Genomic DNA, 22,325 nt, shown 5'->3' with positions numbered 1-22,325 from the left:
TGGCGCTGCTCCCGACTCCTCATACTCTCTGCTGTAGACAGTGCAGCCCTGCCACCACTAGATGGCGCTGTTCCCGTCTCCTCATACACTCAGCTGTAGACAGTTCAGCTCTGCCACCACTAGATGGTGCTGCTCCCGGCTCCTCATACACTCTGCTGTAGACATTGCAGTCCTGCCACCACTAGATGGTGCTGCACCTGGCTCCTCATACTCTCTGCTGTAAACAGTGCAGCCCTGCCACCACTAGATGGTGCTGCACCCGGCTCCTCATACATTCATATGTAGACAGTTCAGCACTGCCACCACTAGATGGCGCTGCTCCCGACTCCTCATACTCTCTGCTGTAGACAGTGCAGCCTTGCCACCACTACATGGCGCTGCTCCCGGCTCCTCATACACTCTGCTGTATACACTTCAGCACTGCCACCACTAGATGGCGCTGCACCCGGCTCCTCATACACTCAGCTGTAGACAGTTCAGCACTGCCACCACAAGATGGCGCTGCACCCGACTCCTCATACTCTCTGCTGTAGACAGTGCAGCCCTGCCACCACTAGATGGCGCTGCTCCTGGCTCCTCATACACTCTGCTGTATACACTTCAGCACTGCCACCACTAGATGGCGCTGCTCCCGGCTCCTCATACTCTCTGCTGTAGACAGTTCAGCACTGCCACCACTAGATGGCGCTGCACCCGGCTCCTCATACACTCAGCTGTAGACAGTTCAGCACAGCCACCACAAGATGGCGCTGCTCCCGATTCCTCATGCTCTCTGCTGTTGACAGTGCAGCCCTGCCACCACTAGATGGCGCTGCACCCGGCTCCTCATACACTAAGCTGTAGACAGTTCAGCACTGCCATCACTAGATGGCACTGCTCCCGACTCCTCATGCACTCAGCTGTAGACAGTTCAGCACTGCCACCACTAGATGGCGCTACTCCCGACTCCTCATACTCTCTGCTGTAGACAGTGCAGCCCTGCCACCACTAGATGCGCTGCACCCGGCTCCTCATACACTCAGCTGTAGACAGTTCAGCACTGCTACCACTAGATGGCGCTGCACCCAGCTCCTCATACACTCAGCTGTAGACAGTTCAGCACTGCCACCACTAGATGGCGCTGCTCCCGGCTCCTCATACACTCAGCTGTAGACAGTTCAGCTCTGCCACCACTAGATGGTGCTGCTCCCGGCTCCTCATAGAATCAGCTGTAGACAGTTCAGCACTGCCACCACTAGATGGCGCTGCTCCCAGCTCCTCATACACTCTGCTTTATACACTTCAGCACTGCCACCACTAGATGGCGCTGCACCCGGCTCTTCATACACTCAGCTGTAGACAATTCAGCACTGCCACCACTAGATGGCGATACTCCCGGCTCCTCATACACTCTGCTGTAGACAGTGCAGCCCTGCCACCACTAGATGGCGCTGCACCTGGCTCCTCATACTCTCTGCTGTAGACAGTTCAGCACTGCCAACACTAGATGGCGCTGCTCCCGACTCCTCATACTCTCTGCTGTAGACAGTGCAGCCCTGCCACCACTAGATGGCGCTGCACCCGGCTCCTCATACACTCAGCTGTAGACAGTTCAGCACTGCCACCACTAGATGACGCTGCTCCCGGCTCCTCATACACTCAGCTGTAGACAGTTCAGCTCTGCCACCACTAGATGGCGCTGCTCCCGGCTCCTCATACTCTCTGCTGTAGACAGTTCAGCACTGCCACCACTAGATGGCGCTGCTCCCAGCTCCTCATACACTCTGCTGTATACACTTCAGCACTGCCACCACTAGATGGCGCTGCACCCGGCTCCTCATACACTCAGCTGTAGACAGTTCAGCACTGCCACCACTAGATGGCGATGCTCCCGGCTCCTCATACACTCTGTTGTAGACAGTGCAGCCCTGCCACCACTAGATGGCGCTGCACCTGGCTCCTCATACTCTCTGCTGTAGACAGTGCAGCCCTGCCACCACTAGGTGGTGCTGCACCCGGCTCCTCATACACTCATATGTAGACAGTTTAGCACTGCCACCACTAGATGGCGCTACTCCCGACTCCTCGTACTCTCTGCTGTAGACAGTGCAGCCCTGCCACCACTAGATGGTGCTGCTCCCGGCTCCTCATACCCTCTGCTGTATACACTTCAGCACTGCCACCACTAGATGGCGCTGCACCCGGCTCCTCCTACACTCTGCTGTAGACAGTTCAGCACTGCCACCACTAGATGGCGCTGCTCCCGGCTACTCATACTCTCTGCTGTAGACAGTGCAGCCCTGCCACCACTAGATGGCGCTGCACCCGGCTCCTCATACACTCAGCTGTAGACAGTTCAGCACTGCCACCACTAGATGGCGCTGCTCCCGACTCCTCATACTCTCTGCTGTAGACAGTGCAGCCCTGCCACCACTAGATGGCGCTGCACCTGGCTCCTCATACACTCAGCTGTAGACAGTTCAGCACTGCCACCACTAGATGGCGCTGCTCCCGGCTCCTCATACAATCAGCTGTAGACAGTTCAGCACTGACACAACTAGATGGCGCTACTCCCGACTCCTCATACTCTCTGCTGTAGACAGTGCAGCCCTGCCACCACTAGATGGCGCTGCACCTGGCTCCTCATACACTCAGCTGTAGACAGTTCAGCACTGCCACCACTAGATGGCGCTGCACCCGGCTCCTCATACACTCAGCTGTAGACAGTTCAGCACTGCTACCACTAGATGGCGCTGCACCCAGCTCCTCATACACTCAGCTGTAGACAGTTCAGCACTGCCACCACTAGATGGCGCTGCTCCTGACTCCTCATACACTCAGCTGTAGACAGTTCAGCTCTGCCACCACTAGATGGTGCTGCTCCCGACTCCTCATAGAATCAGCTGTAGACAGTTCAGCACTGCCACCACTAGATGGCGCTGCTCCCAGCTCCTCATACACTCTGCTTTATACACTTCAGCACTGCCACCACTAGATGGCGCTGCACCCGGCTCCTCATACACTCAGCTGCAGACAGTTCAGCACTGCCACCACTAGATGGCGATGCTCCCGGCTCCTCATACACTCTGCTGTAGACAGTGCAGCCCTGCCACCACTAGATCGCGCTGCACCTGGCTCCTCATACTCCCTGCTGTAGACAGTGCAGCCCTGCCACCACTAGATGGCGCTGCACCCGGCTCCTCATACACTCATATGTAGACAGTTCAGCACTGCCACCACTAGATGGCGCTGCTCCCGACTCCTCATACTCTCTGCTGTAGACAGTGCAGCCCTGCCACCACTAGATGGCGCTGCTCCCGGCTCCTCATACACTCTGCTGTATACATTTCAGCACTGCCACCACTAGATGGCGCTGCACCCGGGTCCTCATACACTCAGCTGTAGACAGTTCACCATTGCCACCACTAGATGGCGCTGCTCCCGGCTCCTCATACTCTCTGCTGTAGACAGTTCAGCACTGCCACCACTAGATGATGCTGCTCCCGGCTCCTCATACTCTCCGCTGTAGACAGTTCATCACTGCAACCACTAGATGGCGCTGCTCCCGGCTCCTCATACACTCCGCTGTAGACAGTTCAGCACTGCCAGCACTAGATGGCGCTGCTCCCGGCTCCTCATACACTCCGCTGTAGACAGTTCAGCACTGCCAGCACTAGATGGCGCTGCTCCCGGCTCCTCATACACTCCGCTGTAGACAGTTCATCACTGCCAACACTAGATGGCGCTGCTCCCGGCTCCTCATACACTCTGCTGTAGACAGTGCAGCCCTGCCACCACTAGATGGCGCTGCACCTGGCTCCTCATACTCTCTGCTGTAGACAGTGCAGCCCTGCCACCACTAGATGGCGCTGCTCCCGACTCCTCATACTCTCTGCTGTAGACAGTTCAGCACTGCCACCACTAGATGGCGCTGCTTCCGACTCCTCATACTCTCTGCTGTAGACAGTTCAGCACTACCACCACTAGATGGCGCTGCTCCCCACTCCTCATTATCTCTCCTGTAGACAGTTCAGCACTGCCACCACTAGATGGCGCTGCTCCCGGCTCCTCATACACTCAGCTGTAGACAGTTCAGAACTGACACCACTAGATGGTGCTGCTCCCGGCTCCTCATACTCTCCGCTGTAGACAGTTCAGCACTGCCACCACTAGATGGCGCTGCTCCCGGATCCTCTTACACTCAGCTGTAGACAGTTCAGCACTGCCACCACTAGATGGCGCTGTTCCCGACTCCTCATAAACTCAGCTGTAGACAGTACAGCACTACCACCACTAGATGGCGCTGCTCCCGACTCCTCATACAATCAGCTGTGGACAGTTGAGCACTGCCACCACTAGATGGCGCTGCATCCGGCTCCTTATACTCTCTGCTGTAGACAGTTCAGCACTGCCACCACTAGATGGCGCTGCTCCCGGCTCCTCATACACTCAGCTGTAGACAGTTCAGCGCTGCCACCACTAGATGGCGCTGCTCCAGGCTCCTCATTATCTCTGCTGTAGACAGTTCAGCACTGGCACCACTAGAGGGCGCTGCTCCTGGCTCCTCATACACTCACTGTAGACAGTTCAGCACTGCCACCACTAGATGCAGCTGCACCCGGCTCCTCATACTCTCCGCTGTAGACAGTTCAGCACTGCCACCACTAGATGGCGCTGCTCCCGACTCTTCATACAATCAGCTATAGATAGTTCAGGACTGACAGCACTAGATGGCGCTGCTCCCGGCTCCTCATACACTCTGCTGTAGACAGTTCAGCACTGCCACCACTAGATGTCGCTGCTCCTGGCTCCTCATACACTCTGCTGTAGACAATTCAGCACTGCCACCACTAGATGGCGCTGCTCCCGACTCCTCATACTCTCTGCTGTAGACAGTTCAGCACTGACACCACTAGATGGCACTGCTCCCGACTCCTCCTACTCTCTGCTGTAGACAGATCAGCACTGCCACCACTAGATGGCGCTGCACCCGGCTCCACATACACTCAGTTGTGGACAGTTCAGCCCTGCCACCACTAGATGGCGCTGCAACCGGCTCCTCATACACTCAGCTGTAGACAGTGCAGCCCTACCACCACTAGATGGCGCTGCACCCGGCTCCTCATACACTCAGCTGTAGACAGTTCAGCACTGCCACCACTAGATGGCGCTGCTCCCGGCTCCTCATACACTCAGCTGTAGACAGTTCAGCACTGCCACCACTAGATGGCGCTGCTCCCGGCTCCTCATACAATCAGCTGTAGACAGTTCAGCACTGCCACCACTAGATGGCGCTGCTCCCGACTCCTCATACACTCTGCTGTAGACAGTGCAGCCCTGCCACCACTAGATGGCGCTGCACCCGGCTCCTCGTACACTCAGCTGTAGACAGTTCAGCACTGCCAGCACTAGATGGCGCTGCTCCCGGCTCCTCATACACTCAGCTGTAGACAGTTCAGCTCTGCCACCACTAGATGGTGCTGCTCCCGGCTCCTCATACAATCAGCTGTAGACAGTTCAGCACTGCCACCACTAGATGGCGCTGCACCCGGCTCCTCATACACTCATATGTAGACAGTTCAGCACTGCCACCACTAGATGGCGCTGCTCCCGACTCCTCATACTCCCTGCTGTAGACAGTGCAGCCCTGCCACCACTAGATGGCGCTGCTCCCGTCTCCTCATACACACAGCTGTAGACAGTGCAGCACTACCACCACTAGATGGCGCTGCACCCGGCTCCTCATACACTCAGCTGTAGACAGTTCAGCACTGCCACCACTAGATGGCGCTGCTCCCGGCTCCTCATACTCTCTGCTGTAGACAGTTCAGGACTGCCACCACTAGATGATGCTGCTCCCGGCTCCTCATACTCTCCGCTGTAGACAGTTCATCACTGCCACCACTAGATGGCGCTGCTCCCGGCTCCTCATACACTCCGCTGTAGACAGTTCAGCACTGCCAGCACTAGATGGCGCTGCTCCCGGCTCCTCATACACTCCGCTGTAGACAGTTCAGCACTGCCAGCACTAGATGGCGCTGCTCCCGGCTCCTCATACACTCCGCTATAGACAGTTCATCACTGCCACCACTAGATGGCGCTGCTCCCGTCTCCTCATACACTCCGCTGTAGACAGTTCATCAAAGCCACCACTAGATGGCGCTGCACCTGGCTCCTCATACTCTCTGCTGTAGACAGTGCAGCACTGCCACCACTAGATGGCGCTGCTTCCGACTCCTCATACTCTCTGCTGTAGACAGTTCAGCACTGCCACCACTAGATGGCGCTGCTCCCGACTCCTCATTATCTCTCCTGTAGACAGTTCAGCACTGCCACCACTAGATGGCGCTGCTCCCGGCTCCTCATACACTCAGCTGTAGACAGTTCAGAACTGAAACCACAGATGGCGCTGCTCCCGGCTCCTCATACTCTCCGCTGTAGACAGTTCAGCACTGCCACCACTAGATGGCGCTGCTCCCGGCTCCTCATACACTCAGCTGTAGACAGTTCAGAACTGTCACCAATAGATGGCGCTGCTCCCGGCTCCTCATACTCTCTGCTGTAGACAGTTCAGCACTGCCATCACTAGATGGCGCAGCACCTGGCTCCTCATACACTCAGCTGTAGACAGTTCAGCACTGCCATCACTAGATGGCGCTGCTCCCAGCTCCTCATACACTCCACTGTAGACAGTTCAGCACTGACACCACTAGATGGCGCTGCTCCCGTCTCCTCATACACTCAGCTGTAGTCAGTTCAGCACTGCCACCACTAGATGGCGCTGCTCCCGGTTCCTTATACTCTCTGCTGTAGACAGTTCAGCACTGCCACCACTAGATGGTGCTGCTCCCGGCTCCTCATACACTCCGCTGTAGACAGTTCAGCACTGCCACCACTAGATGGCGCTGCTCCCGGCTCCTCATACTCTCTGCTGTAGACAGTTCAGCACTGCCACCACTAGATGGCGCTGTTCCCGACTCCTCATACACTCAGATGTAGACAGTTCAGCACTGCCACCACTAGATGGCGCTGCTCGCGACTCCTCATACAATCAGCTGTAGACAGTGCAGCGCTGCCACCACTAGATGGCGCTGCTCCCGACTCCTCATACACTCAGCTGTAGACAGTTAACCACTGCCACCACTAGATCGTGCTGCTCCCGACTCCTCATACTCTCTGCTGTAGACAATGCAGCCCTGCCACCACTAGATGGCGCTGCTCCCGGCTCCTCATACACTCAGCTTTAGACAGTTCAGCACTGCCAGCACTCGATGGCGCTGCACCCGGCTCCTCATACACTCAGCTGTAGACAGTTCAGCACTGCCACCCCAGATGTCGCTGCTCCCGGCTCCTCATACACTCTGCTTTAGACAGTGCAGCCCTGCCACCACTAGATTGTGCTGCTCCCGGCTCCTCATACTCTCTGCTGTAGACAGTTCAGCACTGCCTCCACTAGATAGCGCTGCTCCCGACTCCTCATACACTCAGCTGTAGACAGTTCAGCACTGCCACCACTAGATGGCGCTGCACCCGGCTCCTCATACACTCAGCTGTAGACAGCTCAGAACTGCCACCACTAGATGGCGCTGCTCCCGACTCCTCCTACTCTCTGCTGTAGACAGTGCAGCCCTGCCAACACTAGATAGCGCTGCACCCGGCTCCTCATACACTCAGCTGTAGACACTTCAGCACTGCCACCACTAGATGGCGCTGCTCCTGACTCCTCATACTCTCTGCTGTAGACAATTCAGCACTGCCACCACAAGATGGCGCTGCTCCCGACTCCTCATACTCTCTGCTGTAGACAGTTCAGCACTGACACCACTAGATGGCGCTGCTCCCGACTCCTCATACTCTCTGCTGTAGACAGTACAGCCCTGCCACCACTAGATGGCGCTGCACCCGGCTCCACATACACTCAGCTGTAGACAGTTCAGCCCTGCCACCACTAGATGGCGCTGCACCCGGCTCCTCATACACTCAGCTGTAGACAGTGCAGCCCTTCCACCACTAGATGGCGCTGCACCCGGCTACTCATACACTCAGCTGTAGACAGTTCAGTACTGCCAACACTAGATGGCGCTGCTCCCGACTCCTCATACTCTCTGCTGTAGACAGATCAGCACTGCCACCACTAGATGGCGCTGCACCCGGCTCCTCGTACTATCAGCTGTAGACAGTTCATGACTGCCACCACTAGATGGCGCTGTTCCCGACTCCTCATACACTCAGCTGTAGACAGTTCAGCACTGCCACCACTAGATGGCGCTGCTCCCGACTCCTCATACAATCAGCTGTAGACAGTGCAGCGCTGCCACCACTAGATGGCGCTGCTCCCGACTCCTCATATACTCAGCTGTAGACAGTTAACCACTGCCACCACTCGATCGTGCTGCTCCCGACTACTCATACTCTCTGCTGTAGACAATGCAGCCCTGCCACCACTAGATGGCGCTGCTCCCGGCTCCTCATACACTCAGCTGTAGACAGTTCAGAACTGACACCACTAGATGGTGCTGCTCCCGGCTCCTCATACTCTCCGCTGTAGACAGTTCAGCACTGCCACCACTAGATGGCGCTGCTCCCGGATCCTCTTACACTCAGCTGTAGACAGTTCAGCACTGCCACCACTAGATGGCGCTGTTCCCGACTCCTCATAAACTCAGCTGTAGACAGTACAGCACTACCACCACTAGATGGCGCTGCTCCCGACTCCTCATACAATCAGCTGTGGACAGTTGAGCACTGCCACCACTAGATGGCGCTGCATCCGGCTCCTTATACTCTCTGCTGTAGACAGTTCAGCACTGCCACCACTAGATGGCGCTGCTCCCGGCTCCTCATACACTCAGCTGTAGACAGTTCAGCGCTGCCACCACTAGATGGCGCTGCTCCAGGCTCCTCATTATCTCTGCTGTAGACAGTTCAGCACTGGCACCACTAGAGGGCGCTGCTCCTGGCTCCTCATACACTCACTGTAGACAGTTCAGCACTGCCACCACTAGATGCAGCTGCACCCGGCTCCTCATACTCTCCGCTGTAGACAGTTCAGCACTGCCACCACTAGATGGCGCTGCTCCCGACTCTTCATACAATCAGCTATAGATAGTTCAGGACTGACAGCACTAGATGGCGCTGCTCCCGGCTCCTCATACACTCTGCTGTAGACAGTTCAGCACTGCCACCACTAGATGTCGCTGCTCCTGGCTCCTCATACACTCTGCTGTAGACAATTCAGCACTGCCACCACTAGATGGCGCTGCTCCCGACTCCTCATACTCTCTGCTGTAGACAGTTCAGCACTGACACCACTAGATGGCACTGCTCCCGACTCCTCCTACTCTCTGCTGTAGACAGTTCAGCCCTGCCACCACTAGATGGCGCTGCAACCGGCTCCTCATACACTCAGCTGTAGACAGTGCAGCCCTACCACCACTAGATGGCGCTGCACCCGGCTCCTCATACACTCAGCTGTAGACAGTTCAGCACTGCCACCACTAGATGGCGCTGCTCCCGGCTCCTCATACACTCAGCTGTAGACAGTTCAGCACTGCCACCACTAGATGGCGCTGCTCCCGGCTCCTCATACAATCAGCTGTAGACAGTTCAGCACTGCCACCACTAGATGGCGCTGCTCCCGACTCCTCATACACTCTGCTGTAGACAGTGCAGCCCTGCCACCACTAGATGGCGCTGCACCCGGCTCCTCGTACACTCAGCTGTAGACAGTTCAGCACTGCCAGCACTAGATGGCGCTGCTCCCGGCTCCTCATACACTCAGCTGTAGACAGTTCAGCTCTGCCACCACTAGATGGTGCTGCTCCCGGCTCCTCATACAATCAGCTGTAGACAGTTCAGCACTGCCACCACTAGATGGCGCTGCACCCGGCTCCTCATACACTCATATGTAGACAGTTCAGCACTGCCACCACTAGATGGCGCTGCTCCCGACTCCTCATACTCCCTGCTGTAGACAGTGCAGCCCTGCCACCACTAGATGGCGCTGCTCCCGTCTCCTCATACACACAGCTGTAGACAGTGCAGCACTACCACCACTAGATGGCGCTGCACCCGGCTCCTCATACACTCAGCTGTAGACAGTTCAGCACTGCCACCACTAGATGGCGCTGCTCCCGGCTCCTCATACTCTCTGCTGTAGACAGTTCAGGACTGCCACCACTAGATGATGCTGCTCCCGGCTCCTCATACTCTCCGCTGTAGACAGTTCATCACTGCCACCACTAGATGGCGCTGCTCCCGGCTCCTCATACACTCCGCTGTAGACAGTTCAGCACTGCCAGCACTAGATGGCGCTGCTCCCGGCTCCTCATACACTCCGCTGTAGACAGTTCAGCACTGCCAGCACTAGATGGCGCTGCTCCCGGCTCCTCATACACTCCGCTATAGACAGTTCATCACTGCCACCACTAGATGGCGCTGCTCCCGTCTCCTCATACACTCCGCTGTAGACAGTTCATCAAAGCCACCACTAGATGGCGCTGCACCTGGCTCCTCATACTCTCTGCTGTAGACAGTGCAGCACTGCCACCACTAGATGGCGCTGCTCCCGACTCCTCATTATCTCTCCTGTAGACAGTTCAGCACTGCCACCACTAGATGGCGCTGCTCCCGGCTCCTCATACACTCAGCTGTAGACAGTTCAGAACTGAAACCACAGATGGCGCTGCTCCCGGCTCCTCATACTCTCCGCTGTAGACTGTTCAGCACTGCCACCACTAGATGGCGCTGCTCCCGGCTCCTCATACACTCAGCTGTAGACAGTTCAGAACTGTCACCAATAGATGGCGCTGCTCCCGGCTCCTCATACTCTCTGCTGTAGACAGTTCAGCACTGCCATCACTAGATGGCGCAGCACCTGGCTCCTCATACACTCAGCTGTAGACAGTTCAGCACTGCCATCACTAGATGGCGCTGCTCCCAGCTCCTCATACACTCCACTGTAGACAGTTCAGCACTGACACCACTAGATGGCGCTGCTCCCGTCTCCTCATACACTCAGCTGTAGTCAGTTCAGCACTGCCACCACTAGATGGCGCTGCTCCCGGTTCCTTATACTCTCTGCTGTAGACAGTTCAGCACTGCCACCACTAGATGGTGCTGCTCCCGGCTCCTCATACACTCCGCTGTAGACAGTTCAGCACTGCCACCACTAGATGGCGCTGCTCCCGGCTCCTCATACTCTCTGCTGTAGACAGTTCAGCACTGCCACCACTAGATGGCGCTGTTCCCGACTCCTCATACACTCAGATGTAGACAGTTCAGCACTGCCACCACTAGATGGCGCTGCTCGCGACTCCTCATACAATCAGCTGTAGACAGTGCAGCGCTGCCACCACTAGATGGCGCTGCTCCCGACTCCTCATACACTCAGCTGTAGACAGTTAACCACTGCCACCACTAGATCGTGCTGCTCCCGACTCCTCATACTCTCTGTTGTAGACAATGCAGCCCTGCCACCACTAGATGGCGCTGCTCCCGGCTCCTCATACACTCAGCTTTAGACAGTTCAGCACTGCCAGCACTCGATGGCGCTGCACCCGGCTCCTCATACACTCAGCTGTAGACAGTTCAGCACTGCCACCCCAGATGTCGCTGCTCCCGGCTCCTCATACACTCTGCTTTAGACAGTGCAGCCCTGCCACCACTAGATTGTGCTGCTCCCGGCTCCTCATACTCTCTGCTGTAGACAGTTCAGCACTGCCTCCACTAGATAGCGCTGCTCCCGACTCCTCATACACTCAGCTGTAGACAGTTCAGCACTGCCACCACTAGATGGCGCTGCACCCGGCTCCTCATACACTCAGCTGTAGACAGCTCAGAACTGCCACCACTAGATGGCGCTGCTCCCGACTCCTCCTACTCTCTGCTGTAGACAGTGCAGCCCTGCCACCACTAGATAGCGCTGCACCCGGCTCCTCATACACTCAGCTGTAGACACTTCAGCACTGCCACCACTAGATGGCGCTGCTCCTGACTCCTCATACTCTCTGCTGTAGACAATTCAGCACTGCCACCACAAGATGGCGCTGCTCCCGACTCCTCATACTCTCTGCTGTAGACAGTTCAGCACTGACACCACTAGATGGCGCTGCTCCCGACTCCTCATACTCTCTGCTGTAGACAGTACAGCCCTGCCACCACTAGATGGCGCTGCACCCGGCTCCACATACACTCAGCTGTAGACAGTTCAGCCCTGCCACCACTAGATGGCGCTGCACCCGGCTCCTCATACACTCAGCTGTAGACAGTGCAGCCCTTCCACCACTAGATGGCGCTGCACCCGGCTACTCATACACTCAGCTGTAGACAGTTCAGTACTGCCAACACTAGATGGCGCTGCTCCCGACTCCTCATACTCTCTGCTGTAGACAGATCAGCACTGCCACCACTAGATGGCGCTGCACCCGGCTCCTCGTACTATCAGCTGTAGACAGTTCATGACTGCCACCACTAGATGGCGCTGTTCCCGACTCCTCATACACTCAGCTGTAGACAGTTCAGCACTGCCACCACTAGATGGCGCTGCTCCCGACTCCTCATACAATCAGCTGTAGACAGTGCAGCGCTGCCACCACTAGATGGCGCTGCTCCCGACTCCTCATATACTCAGCTGTAGACAGTTAACCACTGCCACCACTCGATCGTGCTGCTCCCGACTACTCATACTCTCTGCTGTAGACAATGCAGCCCTGCCACCACTAGATGGCGCTGCTCCCGGCTCCTCATACACTCAGCTTTAGACAGTTCAGCACTGCCAGCACTCGATGGCGCTGCACCCAGCTCCTCATACACTCAGCTGTAGGCAGTTCAGCACTGCCACCCCAGATGTCGCTGCTCCCGGCTCCTCATACACTCTGCTTTAGACAGTGCAGCCCTGCCACCACTAGATTGCGCTGCTCCCGGCTCCTCATACTCTCTGCTGTAGACAGTTCAGCACTGCCTCCACTAGATAGCGCTGCTCCCGACTCCTCATACACTCAGCTGTAGACAGTTCAGCACTGCCACCACTAGATGGCGCTGCACCCGGCTCCTCATACACTCAGCTGTAGACAGCTCAGAACTGCCACCACTAGATGGCGCTGCTCCCGACTCCTTCTACTCTCTGCTGTAGACAGTGCAGCCCTCCCACCACTAGATAGCGCTGCACCCGGCTCCTCATACACTCTGCTGTAGACAGTTCAGCACTGCCACCACTAGATGGCGCTGCACCCGGCTCCTCATACACTCTGCTGTAGACAGTGCAGCCCTGCCTCCACTAGATGACGCTGCACCCGGTTCCTCATACACTCAGCTGTAGACAGTTCAGCACTGCCACCACTAGATGGCGCTGCTCCTGACTCCTCATACTCTCTGCTGTAGACAATTCAGCACTGCCACCACTAGATGGCGCTGCTCCCGACTCCTCATACTCTCTGCTGTAGACAGTTCAGCACTGACACCACTAGATGGCGGTGCTCCCGACTCCTCATACTCTCTGCTGTAGACAGTGCAGCCCTGCCACCACTAGATGGCGCTGCACCTGGCTCCACATACACTCAGCTGTAGACAGTTCAGCCCTGCCACCACTAGATGGCGCTGCACCCGGCTCCTCATACACTCAGCTGTAGACAGTGCAGCCCTTCCACCACTAGATGGCGCTGCACCCGGCTACTCATACACTCAGCTGTAGACAGATCAGCACTGCCACCACTAGATGGCGCTGCACCCGGCTCCACATACACTCAGCTGTAGACAGTTCAGCACTGCCACCACTAGATGGCGCTGCTCCCGGCTCCTCATACACTCAGCTGTAGACAGTTCAGCACTGCCACCACTAGATGGCGCTGCTCCCGGCTCCTCATACAATCAGCTGTAGACAGTTCAGCGCTGCCACCACTAGATGGCGCTGCTCCCGACTCCTCATACTCTCTGCTGTAGACAGTGCAGCCCTGCCAGCACTAGATGGCGCTGCACCTGGCTCCTCATACACTCAGCTGTAGACAGTTCAGCACTGCCACCACTAGATGGCGCTGCTCCCGGCTCCTCATACACTCAGCTGTAGAGAGTTCAGCTCTGCCACCACTAGATGGTGCTGCTCCCAGCTCCTCATACAATCAGCTGTAGACAGTTCAGCACTGCCACCACTAGATGGCGCTGCTCCGAGCTCCTCATACACTCTGCTGTATACACTTCAGCACTGCCACCACTAGATGGCGCTGCACCCGGCTCCTCATACACTCAGCTGTAGACAGTTCAGCATTGCCACCACTAGATGGCGCTGCTCCCGGCTCCTCATACACTCTACTGTAGACAGTGCAGCCCTGCCACCACTAGATGACGCTGCACCCAGCTTCTCATACACTCATATGTAGACAGTTCAGCACTGCCACCACTAGATGGCGCTGCTCCCGACTCCTCATACTCTCTGCTGTAGACAGTGCAGCCCTGCCACCACTAGATGGCGCTGCTCCCGTCTCCTCATACACTCAGCTGTAGACAGTGCAGCACTACCACCACTAGATGGCGCTGCACCCCGCTCCTCATACACTCAGCTGTAGACAGTTCAGCACTGCCACCACTAGATGGCGCTGCTCCCGGCTCCTCATACTCTCTGCTGTAGACAGTTCAGCACTGCCACCACTAGATGGCGTTGCTCCCGACTCCTCATTCACTCAGCTGTAGACAGTTCAGCACTGCCACCACTAGATGGCGCTGCTCCCGGCTCCTCATACTCTCAGCTGTAGACAGTTCAGCACTGCCACCACTAGATGGCGCTGCTCCCGGCTCCTCATACACTCAGCTGTAGACAGTTCAGCACTGCCACCACTAGATGGCGCTGCTCCCGACTCCTCATACATTCAGCTGTAGACAGTTCAGCACTGCCACCATTAGATGGCGATGCTCCCCGCTCCTCATACACTCAGCTGTAGACAATTCAGCACTGCCACCACTAGATGGCGCTGCTCCCGACTCCTCATACTCTCCGCTATAGACAGTTCAGCACTGACACCACTAGATGGCGCTGCACCCGGCTCCTCATACACTCAGCTGTAGACAGTTCAGCACTGCCACCACTAGATGGCGCTGCTCCCGACTCCTCATACATTCAGCTGTAGACAGTTCAGCACTGCCACCACTAGATGGCGCTGCTCCCCGCTCCTCATACACTCAGCTGTAGACAATTCAGCACTGCCACCACTAGATGGCGCTGCTCCCGACTCCTCATACTCTCCGCTATAGACAGTTCAGCACTGACACCACTAGATGGCGCTACACCCGGCTCCTCATACACTCAGATGTAGACAGTTCAGCACTGACACCACTAGATGGCGCTGCTCCCGGCTCCTCATACACTCCGCTGTAGACAGTTCAGCACTGTCACCACTAGATGGCGCTGCTCCCGGCTCCTCATACTCTCTGCTGTAGGCAGTTCAGCACTGCCATCACTAGATGGCGCTGCACCTGGCTCCTCATACACTAAGCTGTAGACAGTTCAGCACTGCCATCACTAGATGGCGCTGCTCCCGGCTCCTCATACACTCCACTGTACACAGTTCAGCACTGACACCACTAGATGGCGCTGCTCCCGTCTCCTCATACACTCAGCTGTAGACAGTTCAGCACTGCCACCACTAGATGGCGCTGCTCCCGGCTCCTCATACACTCCGCTGTAGAAAGTTCAGCACTGCCACCACTAGATGGCGCTGCTCCCGGCTCCTCATACTCTCTACTGTAGACAGTTCAGCACTGCCACCACTAGATGGCGCAGCTCACGGCTCCTCATACTCTCAGCTGTAGACAGTTCGGCACTGCCACCACTAGATGGCGCTGTTCCCGACTCCTCATACACTCAGCTGTAGACAGTTCAGCACTGCCACTACTAGATGGCGCTGCTCCCGACTCCTCATACGATCAGCTGTAGACAGTGCAGCGCTGCCACCACTAGATGGCGCTTCTCCCGACTCCTCATACACTCAGCTGTAGACAGTTAACCACTGCCACCACTAGATCGTGCTGCTCCCGACTCCTCATACTCTCTGCTGTAGACAATGCAGCCCTGCCCCCACTAGATGGCGCTGCTCCCGGCTCCTCATACACTCAGCTGTAGACAGTTCAGCACTGCCAGCACTCGATGGCGCTGGACCCAGCTCCTCATACACTCAGCTGTAGGCAGTTCAGCACTGCCACCCCAGATGTCGCTGCTCCCGGCTCCTCATACACTCTGCTGTAGACAGTGCAGCCCTGTCACCACTAGATTTCGCTGCTCCCGACTCCTCATACTCTCTGCTGTAGACAGTGCAGCCTTGCCACCACCAGATGGCGCTGCACCCGGCTCCTCATACACTCATATGTAGACAGTTCAGCACTGCCACCACTAGATGGCGCTGCTCCCGAGTCCTCATACTCTCTGCTGTAGACAGTGCAGCCCTGCCACCACTAGATGGCCCTGCTCCCGTCTCCTCATACACTCAGCTGTAGACAGTGCAGCACTACCACCACTAGATGGCGCTGCACCCGGCTCCTCATACACTCAGCTGTAGACAGTTCAGCACTGCCACCACTAGATGGCGCTGCTCCCGACTCCTCAAACTCTCCGCTGTAGACAGCTCAGCACTGACACCACTAGATGGCGCTGCACCCGGCTCCTCATACACTCAGCTGTAGACAGTTCAGCACTGCCACCACTAGATGGCGCTGCTCCCGACTCCTCATACTCTCCACTGTAGACTGTTCAGCTCTGCCGTCACTAGATGGCGCTGTTCCCGGCTCCTCATACTCTCTGCTGTAGACAGTTCAGCATTGTCACCACTAGATGGCGCTGCTCCCGGCTCCTCATACTCTCTGCTGTAGACAGTTCAGCACTGCCACCAATAGACGGCGCTGCTCCCGGCTCCGCATACACTCCGCTGTAGACAGTTCAGCACTGCCACCACTAGATGGCGCTGCTCCCGTCTCCTCATACTCTCAGCTGTAGACAGTTCAGCACTGCCAGCACTAGATGGCGCTGCACCCAGCTCCTCATACGCTCAGCTGTAGACAGTTCAGCTCTGCCACCACTAGATGGCGCTGCTCCCGGCTCCTCATACACTCAGCTGTAGACAGTTCAGCACTGCCAGCACTAGATGGCGCTGCTCCCGACTCCTCATACACTCCGCTGTAGACAGTTCATCACTGCCACCACTAGATGGCGCTGCTCCCGTCTCCTCATACACTCTGCTGTAGACAGTTCAGCACTGCCACCACTAGATGGCGGCACTGCCACCACTAGATGGCGCTGCTCCCGGCTCCTCATACACTCCGCTGTAGACAGTTAATCAAAGCCATCACTAGATGGCGCTGCTCCCGGCTCCTCATACACTCTGCTGTAGACAGTGCAGCCCTGCCACCACTAGATGGCGCTGCACCTGGCTCCTCATACTCTCTGCTGTAGACAGTGCAGCCCTGCCACCACTAGATGGCGATGCTCCCGACTCCTCATACTCTCTGCTGTAGACAGTTCAGCACTGCCACCACTAGATGGCGCTGCTCCCGGCTCCTCATACACTCCGCTGTAGACAGTTCAGCACTGACACCACTAGATGGCGCTGCTCCCGGCTCCCCTTACTCTCCGCTGTAGGCAGTTCAGCACTGCCACCACTAGATGGCGCTGTTCCCGGCTCCTCATACACTCAGCTGTAGACAGTTCAGCACTGCCTCCACTAGATGGCGCTGCTCCCGGCTCCTCATACACTCCGCTGTAGACAGTTCAGCACTGCCACCACTTGATGGCGCTTCTCCAGGCTCCTCATACACTCCGCTGTAGACAGTTCAGCACTGCCACCACTAGATGGAGCTGCTCCTGATTCCTCATACTCTCCCCTGTAGACAGTGCAGCCCTGCCACCACCAGATGGCGCTGCTCCCGGCTCCTCATATATCCTCATATACTCTGCTGTATACACTTCAGCACTGCCACCAGTAGATGGCGCTGCACCCGGCTCCTCATACACTCAGCTGTAGACAGTTCAGCACTGCCACCACTAGATGGCGCTGCTCCCGGCTCCTCATACACTCCACTGTAGACAGTTCAGCACTGACACCACTAGATGGCGCTGCTCCCGGCTCCTCATACTCTCTGATGTAGACAGTTCAGCACTGGCACCACTAGATGGCGCTGCTCGCGTCTCCTCATACTCTCTGCTGTAGACAGTTCAGCACTGCCACCACTAGATGATGCTGCTCCCGGCTCCTCATACATTCAGCTGTACACAGTTCAGCACTGCCACCACTAGATGGCGCTGTTCCTGGCTCCTCATACTCTCTGCTGTAGACAGTTCAGCACTGCCACCACTAGATGACGCTGCTCCCGGCTCCTCATACACTCAGCTGTAGACAATTCAGCACTGCCACCACTAGATGATGCTGCTCCCGGATCCTCATACATTCAGCTGTAGTCAGTTCAGCACTGCCACCACTAGATGGCGCTGCTCCTGGTTCCTCATACTCTCAGCTGTAGACAGTTCAGCACTGCCACCACTAGATGGCGCTGCTCCCGGCTCCACATACACTCAGCTGTAGACAGTTCAGCGCTGCCACCAATAGATGGCGCTGCTTCCGGCTCCTCATACACTCAGCTGTAGACAGTTCAGCACTGCCACCACTAGATGGCGCTGCTCCCGGCTCCTCATACTCTCAGCTGTAGACAGTTCAACACTGCTACCACTAGATGGCGCTGCACCCAGCTCCTCATACACTCAGCTGTAGACAGTTCAGCTCTGCCACCACTAGATGGCGCTGCTCCCGGCTCCTCATACACTCAGCTGTAGACAGTTCAGCGCTGCCACCACTAGATGGGGCTGCTCCCGACTCCTCATACTCTCCGCTGTAGAGAGTTCAGCACTGACACCACTAGATGGCGCTGCTCCCGACTGCTCATACACTCAGCTGTAGACAGTTCAGCACTGCCACCACTATATGGCGCTGCTCCCGGCTCCTCATAATCTCAGCTGTAGACAGTTCAGCACTGCCACCACTAGATGGCACTGCACCCAGCTCCTCATACACTCAGCTGTAGACAGTTCAGCACTGACAGCACTAGATGGCGCTGCACCCAGCTCCTCATACACTCAGCTGTAGACAGTTCAGCACTGCCACCTCTAGATGGCGCTACTCCCGACTCCTCATACATTCAGCTGTAGACAGTTCAGCACTGCCACCACTAGATGGCGCTGCACCTGGCTCCTCATACTCTCTGCTGTAGACAGTGCAGCCCTGCCACCACTAGATGGCGATGCTCCCGACTCCTCATACTCTCTGCTGTAGACAGTTCAGCACTGCCACCACTAGATGGCGCTGCTCCCGGCTCCTCATACACTCCGCTGTAGACAGTTCAGCACTGCCACCACTAGATGGAGCTGCTCCTGGCTCCTCATTATCTCTGCTGTAGACAGTTCAGCACTGACACCACTAGATGGCGCTGCCCCCGCCTCCTCATACACTCACTGTAGACAGTGCAGCACTGCCACCACTAGATGGAGCTGCTCCTGGCTCCTCATACAATCACTGTAGACAGTTCAGCACTGACACCACTAGATGGCGCTGCTCCCGGCTCCCCTTACTCTCCGCTGTAGGCAGTTCAGCACTGCCACCACTAGATGGCGCTGTTCCCGGCTCCTCATACACTCAGCTGTAGACAGTTCAGCACTGCCTCCACTAGATGGCGCTGCTCCCGGCTCCTCATACACTCCGCTGTAGACAGTTCAGCACTGCCACCACTTGATGGCACTTCTCCAGGCTCCTCATACACTCCGCTGTAGACAGTTCAGCACTGCCACCACTAGATGGAGCTGCTCCTGATTCCTCATACTCTCCCCTGTAGACAGTGCAGCCCTGCCACCACCAGATGGCGCTGCTCCCGGCTCCTCATATATCCTCATATACTCTGCTGTATACACTTCAGCACTGCCACCAGTAGATGGCGCTGCACCCGGCTCCTCATACACTCAGCTGTAGACAGTTCAGCACTGCCACCACTAGATGGCGCTGCTCCCGGTTCCTCATACACTCCACTGTAGACAGTTCAGCACTGACACCACTAGATGGCACTGCTCCCGGCTCCTCATACTCTCTGATGTAGACAGTTCAGCACTGGCACCACTAGATGGCGCTGCTCGCGTCTCCTCATACTCTCTGCTGTAGACAGTTCAGCACTGCCACCACTAGATGATGCTGCTCCCGGCTCCTCATACATTCAGCTGTAGACAGTTCAGCACTGCCACCACTAGATGGCGCTGTTCCTGGCTCCTCATACTCTCTGCTGTAGACAGTTCAGCACTGCCACCACTAGATGACGCTGCTCCCGGCTCCTCATACACTCAGCTGTAGACAATTCAGCACTGCCACCACTAGATGATGCTGCTCCCGGCTCCTCATACATTCAGCTGTAGTCAGTTCAGCACTGCCACCACTAGATGGCGCTGCTCCTGGTTCCTCATACTCTCAGCTGTAGACAGTTCAGCACTGCCACCACTAGATGGCGCTGCTCCCGGCTCCACATACACTCAGCTGTAGACAGTTCAGCGCTGCCACCAATAGATGGCGCTGCTTCCGGCTCCTCATACACTCAGCTGTAGACAGTTCAGCACTGCCACCACTAGATGGCGCTGCTCCCGGCTCCTCATACTCTCAGCTGTAGACAGTTCAACACTGCCACCACTAGATGGCGCTGCACCCAGCTCCTCATACACTCAGCTGTAGACAGTTCAGCTCTGCCACCACTAGATGGCGCTGCTCCCGGCTCCTCATACACTCAGCTGTAGACAGTTCAGCGCTGCCACCACTAGATGGGGCTGCTCCCGACTCCTCATACTCTCCGCTGTAGAGAGTTCAGCACTGACACCTCTAGATGGCGCTGCTCACGACTGCTCATACACTCAGCTGTAGACAGTTCAGCACTGCCACCACTAGATGGCGCTGCTCCCGGCTCCTCATAATCTCAGCTGTAGACAGTTCAGCACTGCCACCACTAGATGGCACTGCACCCAGCTCCTCATACACTCAGCTGTAGACAGTTCAGCACTGACAGCACTAGATGGCGCTGCACACAGCTCCTCATACACTCAGCTGTAGACAGTTCAGCACTGCCACCTCTAGATGGCGCTACTCCCGACTCCTCATACATTCAGCTGTAGACAGTTCAGCACTGCCACCACTAGATGGCGCTGCACCCGGCTCCTCATACACTCAGCTGTAGACAGTTCAGCACTGTCACCACTAGATGGCGCTGCTCCCGGCTCCTCATACTCTCTGCTGTAGACAGTTCAGCACTGCCATCATTAGATGGCGCTGCACCCGGCTCCTCATACACTCAGCTGTAGACAGTTCAGCACTGCCACCACTAGATGGCGCTGCTCCCGGCTCCTCATACACTCCGCTGTAGACAGTTCAGCACTGTCACCACTAGATGGCGCTGCTCCCTGCTCCTCATACTCTCTGCTGTAGACAGTTCAGCACTGCCATCACTAGATGGCGCTGCACCTGGCTCCTCATACACTCAGCTGTAGATAGTTCAGCACTGCCACCACTAGATGGCGCTGCTCCTGACTCCTCATACTCTCTGCTGTAGACAGTGCAGCCCTGCCACCACTAGATGGCGCTGCACCCGGCTCCTCATACACTCTGCTGTATACACTTCAGCACTGTCACCACTAGATGGCGCTGCACCCGGCTCCTCATACACTCTACTGTAGACAGTTCAGCTCTACCACTACTAGATGGCACTGCTCCCGGCTCCTCATACACTCCACTGTAGACAGTTCAGCACTGACACCACTAGATGGCGCTGCTCCCGGCTCCTCATACTCTCTGATGTAGACAGTTCAGCACTGGCACCACTAGATGGCGCTGCTCGCGTCTCCTCATACTCTCTGCTGTAGACAGTTCAGCACTGCCACCACTAGATGATGCTGCTCCCGGCTCCTCATACATTCAGCTGTACACAGTTCAGCACTGCCACCACTAGATGGCGCTGTTCCTGGCTCCTCATACTCTCTGCTGTAGACAGTTCAGCACTGCCACCACTAGATGACGCTGCTCCCGGCTCCTCATACACTCAGCTGTAGACAATTCAGCACTGCCACCACTAGATGATGCTGCTCCCGGATCCTCATACATTCAGCTGTAGTCAGTTCAGCACTGCCACCACTAGATGGCGCTGCTCCTGGTTCCTCATACTCTCAGCTGTAGACAGTTCAGCACTGCCACCACTAGATGGCGCTGCTCCCGGCTCCACATACACTCAGCTGTAGACAGTTCAGCGCTGCCACCAATAGATGGCGCTGCTTCCGGCTCCTCATACACTCAGCTGTA

This window comes from Phyllobates terribilis, unplaced genomic scaffold (assembly GCF_046119375.1).
Source record: "Phyllobates terribilis strain yellow unplaced genomic scaffold, ASM4611937v1 Scaffold_1__5_contigs__length_1240528914, whole genome shotgun sequence".
Taxonomy (NCBI): Eukaryota; Metazoa; Chordata; class Amphibia; order Anura; family Dendrobatidae; genus Phyllobates; species Phyllobates terribilis.
This window is presented reverse-complemented; position numbering follows the sequence as displayed.